Raw genomic sequence first — 7,062 nt, 5'->3', positions numbered from 1 at the left:
AAAGGCAGGCGGCATAATCCTGCTCCGTAGATGGTAAAGCCGGGAGCACATGCAGTCAGCCCAGGGCCAACAGCTTACAAATGTCAGCGGAGATTCAAGCCCCGTGCTCCCGGGCTCTCACAAGCAGGTGCTCCTTGGCCCCCAGGAATGTGCCCCTCTCGAGGAGGGACTGGTGGGGGTCGCTGTCTGGAGGTGAGACAGATGGCCGCAGGATTTCAGGGCGAATGGGGCTGGGGTGTGCGTGGGGAAAGCCGTTTGCCACAAGGGCCATAAAGGGAAGAATCTGAGCCTGCAGAAAAGACGTTGTTGGCGTTCCTTCCCAAAGAACATCCACGGCAGCCGCAGAAGCGGTGGGCACTGATGCCAGGTCTGAGGGTCTCTGACGTGACTCGGTACCGGGTCTCCAACCTGAGGGTAGGCTGCAGGAAGGTCTGAAGGCTGGCCTTGACCCGGCACCCCCAAGGGGGTGGGACTGCAGAGCCGGCCACTAACGCCAGGCGTGGCCTCTGTGTGAGCACCGCACCTGTCTTCCAGGAGCAGATGCCAACAGGGACTCTGTCTCTCCCACCGTGAAAAGGCAGCCTGACTTTAAATGTCCCTGCTGCCAGCATCCCAGAAGACAGGAGGTGGGGTAACACGCCATCACGGACTCCACTGACCGAATGTCTGAGTCCAGGTAAGTATCTGCTTGTCCATCTGCTCGGATGCCTCTGCTCTTTGCTCTATGTGTGCACCTGTGTTTTTGCCTGTCTTCCTTTCTCATATTTTATACTTCCCCTTTGCTGCTATCTGACCATATTATATGACCACGGTGTATTTTTATTAGTTTTAGCTTGGTCTTTGTTCCCTATTCTTAATTTAAACTTATGATGACTAGCACACTCAATTTGCTTTGCAAAAAGCAAACAAAAGGAAGTAGCTTTTTATTACAAGCTCTAATTGATTTTCCCTGCAGCGCGCTCGGGAGGCAAGAAGCTCCCTCGCCTCCAACACGCAGCCCATGACGAAGACGACGTGGCTCCTTGTCACTTCTATGTCTGCACAACCTGACCGAAGGTAACTTTCCTGAGAGGAGCCCACTGGCCACACCCCAGGGCCCTGGGTCCTCCAGCAAAGGGGGGAACCCATGTCCTGGTCCAGGTAACGTGTGGGAGCACAGGTGACTGGGGATTGCAAAGAAGATAGAAGGAGACCCAGAGAATCCCGGCTTCTGATAATGCTGTCCAGTAAAAGACACTTCCAAGCTCTGTGTGCAAAAACAGCACGTCTGATGGCATTAAAAAAAAAAAAAAAGCCAATTGAATAAGATACCCTGAGGCCACTGGCAATACTGAGAGATCAGGAATCAATAGATTTCCTTGTGATTATACATCTTCCAAGAATATCATTACAAGAGAACTCACGGACAAAAATCCACAAAGCATTAGCTTGGTGACGGTTGCCCAAATATTCGGCCTTGATGAACAATTTACAATAATGTTTTCAAATGGGACACTAACTCCAAAAACCAGCCATTGGTCTATCCCAGAGGAGGGGGAATGGGAGCACATTATCTCACTTCATGACTTACTTCTCTTCAGCAGGAAACTACAAAACGTTGAACCATAGTAGAAGGTAATGGGACAAGGGTGCCTGGGTGGCTCAGTCGGTTGAGCATCTGACTTTGGCTCACTTTGTGAGTTCAAGCCCTGCATCAGGCTCTGTGCTGACAGCCTGGAGCCTGCTTTGGATTCTGTGTCTCCCTCTCTTTCTGTCCCTCCCCCACTCAAGCTCTGTCTCTCTCTCTCTCTCTCTCTCTCTCTCTCAAAAACAAATTAACAAAATAATTTTTAAGGTAACGGGACAGATGATACTTGATGCCATAAAGATCAGCTTGGGGCAGCTTTCTGAAATGCCCTTAGGGGAAATTTTATTTTACATTTCACAAAGCTAGGTATGTTATGTCGTTCCTGTTATAGGATAAAGCATCAGATTTTAAATACCGTCTGTTTGTCGCGGGGTGCTCCTGACAGAGCAGCTCTTGTGACACACTGGCCCCTACTATGAGGACCATCGGAGCTCCGTTCTTTCCTTCTTCCCTGTTTCTAACACAAATACCCGTCCTCTGGACCAGTCTCCAGCTTTATATGTTTTCCTCCAGGGACTCATTACCAATCTCTGCCTTACAGTGGAGCCACTGAATTGCTGAGCCAGCAGGAGTCCTGGGAATCGCCGTCTGATGCCTTCGGTTGCAGGTAGAGAAGGACACCTGAGTGCCTGAGACACAAAGTGACCAGTCAAGGCCACACGGCTGGTTAATGTCAGGAAGCGTCAGTGACAAAACGTCCCCATCCCCGTGCTTCTCAAATGCTTGCTCTCTGGGATTGTTTCCAGAGATGCTCGAATGTTCTACTGACTCCTAAGAAATCCACGTATATTTGGAGTGTACATCTCAAAGAAATGGGGGTATTTGAGGTAACGTTCATAGTGCGCTAAACCCCAGAAAGGTTCCTAGAAACAATAGTTTCCTGCGGAAAAGCACTTCCTCTGCCTGAAGAAGGCTGGAGCGCCTCACGTGACACCAGGCAAGAAGCCACCCAACACCGGGGCCGTGCCGGAGAGCCAGCTGTGCATGAGCCATTGGCTGCTTCAGAGACCAGAGACCACAGCTCGCTTCTTTAGGTCGGCCACATAGACCCTCTGCCTCCGTAGTCTCTTTCCTCGGTTTTCCATTCAATAAATACAGCCTGGAGGGAGACGGTGTCATGGCAGGGCAGGGGAACCAAGGTTTCTGCTCCTTTAGACGGGGTCCCAATATCTTAGACTCCCACTCTCCTGCCGACGGTGTTTCAGCACATGACACTGCCACTCGGGTCGCCTTCCCGAGGCGTGGTGCTGGGCTGTGCAGACTCCTTCGTGGCGCCCGCGGGGAACGTAACCCCAGGTACTCAATCCTGGGCAGCAGCACCGGGGTGGACGTGTCCGTGGTGGACTCTTGACTGGCTCTGGATCACTCCCCTTTGCTGCCCACGCTCCGGAGACCTGCCTGACGACCTGGCTTAAGTGGGGACTTGTGTCATGGGATTCCCAAGTACTGTGCGTGCCTTCCACTAATAAAATAGGTTTCGTGCTAACAGGAGACGGTGCAGTTCACCGACCTGTCATTTTGCTTGTGTCCTCGAGGCCCTTACATTTCACTTGAGGTGTGAAACTGTCCGTTAGAAGGAAAATTTCTTTTTCGTTTGTAAGGCTGATCGTGAACAGGTTCTAAGTATGTGCAAAAACCCCATTAAAGCAAAGAGGTGACTATGAAAAGAATGTCTGTATACAGGGGGAAGAGAAGCCACGATCACTAGTTTTGTCTTTGGCTGTTTCAGACTGGCTCCTTTCTGACGCCTGCTGGGACGTCTTCATGTTTGGTAGAATTTCTCGCCTCTGGGCAAATCCAGGAGTGCGGCGGCTGGATGTTCTGGTAAGAGGATGTCCCACTCTGTGAGCACTGTCTTCCCCAGCATCTGTGCCGGGTCTGTGCTCCCGCCAGCCGTGACGGGGGCTCCGCCTACTCCTGTCTTCGCCAGCATTTGGTGCTATGCTCTCTCCTGTCCATGCTTCCGTCTCCCCGTCGGTGACCTGAGCATCTCTGAGGCCCCCAGGGCCGCATCCGTGAGCCTGTGTTGTGTTCGTCACCTCAGACTGTTTCATGGCGCCCCCACGGGGCACGTTTGCTGCCTGTTAGCAATGGTGAGGGTGGTCTGGGGACCACTGTGGGATGAACTGTGTCCCCCCACCCCGGCACATCGGACGGTGGCTGCCCTCAGAGGTAGGGCCTTCAAAGAGGTAATTAGGGCAAACTGAGTTCACCTGGGCTGGACTTAATCCAGTATGACTGGTATCCTCAAGAAGGGCAGCTGAGGACACAGGACAGGGGGACGGCCACACGAGGACACAGGAAGAAGGCAGCTGTCTGCAAACCATGGAGGGAAGCCTCGGAATGAAGCAGGCCTGCCGGCACCTGGACCTGGGGGCTCCCGCCCAAGGGTCGCTGTGTGGTCAAAGGCTGCAAGTTGCTGACGTCTGGCCCCTGGGCAGCCAGTCCTGTCTCTGCATGACAGTGACCCCAACCTCCATGGTGCCGGGCACGTTGCACAGTGCTTTGTCTGCTGAGCCCTCACAAGGCCAGCCAGGCCTGTTTGAAACAGCAAACGTAACAGTGACAGTTACCTCCCTTGTACTCTTTGCCAGAACCTTCCAGGGCACTGAGGACTTAGGGCTCTCCGAAGCTCCCGGGCCTGAAGCTCTGAGAAACAGGCCACGGTTGTGCTGGACGCGGACCAAAGCTCCCGCCTGTCTGCCCGGCAGTCAGTCACCTCCTGCGGCATCTCGGCTGGGCCCGGTCACCCTCCTTTCTGCTCTGGCCCGGGGCCCGGGGACGGGGGCCGTGCTCACAGCTGGGCACCCTCAGGCCGATCGCCACCAGGAACGGGGGACGGTCTCAGAACTGATGTCTGCAGTCTGGCTGGGTCCTCGTCGTGCTCGAGGAGACAGAGAGGACACAGTCTTGCACACAGGACGGGGACACTTTCCTGGACTTGTCTGCTAGAATGCCTCCTTTTTGCAGCCGCAGCGTTTGAGAAATGACAGCTCAGAAGCTCCAGTGCCTTCCAGAAACACCAGCCTCAGAACGGGAGGGGCCGGACCAGCCTCAGAGAGGGGTGCCCAGGGCCAGGAGCCGAGGTGGCGCTCTATCCCCCCGCTTTGTGGGGCACGTCTTGTCCCCCTCCACCTGCCTCCCCCCACCCCACACACACACACACAGTCACTGTAGACACTACTCATTTCCACACACCTTATCATGAACGTCGTCAGACCCCGGAAACATGGAAGGCATTACACGGCGCATTATGCCTGTGCTCACCGCCCGGAGTCCGCGAGTCCTAATTTCTCACACCGTGATCCATCCACCCTCTCTAGCCCTGCGTCCACTCTCCTGTTTGTTACGTATTTCAAAGCAGGTTTCGGACGTGAGCGCACCTGCTCCTGGACGCTCGTACCTGTGCATCCTTCGCCAGAGTTCGGTGTCCGTTTACGGCTCTGCTTCAAACCCCACCTTTTGAACGTAATGATGTAGGGGGTGATTTTTTCCTTTCAGATCTCACAACGCTGCTGAGGATGACAGGGAGTGCTCCCGAGAGGAGGAAAATTGGGGCTGGAGCTCCTGTCTGGTGGCAGGAACGCTTCCTGTTTGGCGTTCACACAAGCAGGCTGGGAACTGAATCAGATGCAGGGGATGCGATCCTCCTTAGTATACCTGAGGGGAAGAGGTCAGAGTCCAGGAGGCCCCGGGGACCGGCCCAGGGCAAGAAGTTCTGTGCAGCTGGGGCCCCAGCCCTGTGTGTCTGCCCCCAGCTCCTTCCTGAAGCTTTCTTCCCTCTGATGCTTCCCTCTGCTCCCCATCACCCCCCACCCTCATCCATCTCTCTCTGTATCTCTCTCTCTGTGTGTCTCTCTTTTTCCATCTGTCTCTCTGTCTCTTTCTTCCTCTCTCCCTCCTTCTGTCTCACTCCACGTCTCTGTCTCTCTGTGTCTCTTCTCTCTGTCTTTCTCTGTCTCTCTGTTCCTCACTCCCCTGCCCCTGTCTCTCTTCCCTCCCTCTGTCTGTCTCTTTCTGTCTCTCCGTGTCTGTGTCTCTGTGTCTCTCCTTCCCTCCCTCTGTCTCTTTCTGTCTCTCCGTGTCTGTGTCTCTGTGTCTCTCCTTCCCTCCCTCTGTCTCTCTCTCTCTGTATCTTTCTGTGGCTCTTTCTGTCTCTCTTCCTCCCCCCTCCCCCGCCCGAGTGTGACTTACTCCCTGCACTGTCCCGGACCCTTGTGCCCCATGAACTGGCATCTGACACCTCAATGGTAACACAAAAACGTAAGTCGAACCAAGACAAGAACACGGAGAATGAAGTAATTGGGGGATTTCTGTGCGAATTTAAGAGTTGGCACCAGAAACAATGAAATCTGAGAAAGTGACTTCACTAGATAGTAATTTTGCTTTAGGGAAACCACAATAGCAACAGGGCTCGTGAAGTCCTCTGTGGGCTCTCACCGGTGTCATGACACGAGCCGTGTGGCAAGGACCCTGGTCGAGGTGCCCATGAGCCTGCAAACAGAGGGGCAGTGGGACCCTGCGGCCCCTTGTTTCTGGGCTCCCTGTGCCTGGGGAAGAAGCCCACCACCCACAGATGACTATTCTTGGAAGAACCTCCCGCAGAGCCACAGGGAGCTGGAGTCACTGTCCCCTCTCTCCCCTCCTCCTGGAGGGCCCTCTGGGACTAACGTCGTGATGCCCGGCTCTATGGGGTCTTCTGGCACCTTCCAGGAGGCAGAGCTGCTCCTGTGACCATGCCCCCCCCCCCCGCGTGCTCACCTGTCCCCGCTGGCTCCTGGGGCCCCATGGAGTACACCCCCCCCCACCAGACACCGTGGGGCCCTGGCGGCCTCAGCCTCAGCCCCTGGAGACGTGCCTTGGGCCGCTCACTCACTTGAGGCCTCTCCCCTAATCACCCCACGTCCCCCCCTGCACCCCCAACCCCACGGCCATGCTTGAGGCCCCGCCAGGGCTGGGGACACTGCACCAGAGACAGCGGGAATTATTCTGGTTCTCCAGAGCCCTGGGAGTGTCTTATCACCCAGCCGCCTCCTTCCTGCCAGGGAGTCCCTCAGGCACGGCTGTCTCTGGGGGCCATGACCAGGTCATCCCCTACCGCCAGGCAGCCCCTCAACGCCCTGTCCCCAGTGGTCCCAGCTGCCCCACAGAGTCCCAGCAGGCCTGTGTGTGTGTGTGTGTGTGTGTGTGCTCTGCCATACGCTGAAGCAAGCATGGCCACCAGAAATTCAAGGCCATCAGCGTCGGCCGGAACCCCCTGTGAGGAGCAGGTCCGAGAACCTCCACGCGGGCACTGACTTAGGAACTTGAGCGGCTTGGGGACCGGGGCAGAGGTCACATGGCAGTGAGCCGATCTCACGAGCCGGGCGCTACACTGCCCGTTACTAAGTGCCCTCTGGCACGGCCCCTGGGTCCGGCTGCCCGTCCCTGCTCAC

General features: G+C 55.6%; 1 long non-coding RNA gene across 1 annotated transcript; it reads left to right on the top strand.

The window, feature by feature from the left end:
* The first annotated feature begins 535 nt into the window (after positions 1 to 535).
* On the top strand, positions 536 to 3,118 carry LOC147584614 (uncharacterized). Its single transcript, XR_015251775.1, has 3 exons — positions 536 to 676; positions 956 to 1,056; positions 2,141 to 3,118. It is a non-coding gene; the product is annotated as an uncharacterized LOC147584614 (long non-coding RNA).
* The last annotated feature ends 3,944 nt before the right edge of the window (positions 3,119 to 7,062 follow it).

This window comes from Puma concolor, chromosome A1 (genome assembly GCF_028749965.1).
Source record: "Puma concolor isolate L17-30 chromosome A1, mPumCon1.1.hap2, whole genome shotgun sequence".
Lineage (NCBI taxonomy): Eukaryota > Metazoa > Chordata > Mammalia > Carnivora > Felidae > Puma > Puma concolor.
The sequence above is the reverse complement of the archived record's forward strand: the minus strand, read 5'-3'. Positions and strand labels throughout refer to the sequence as shown.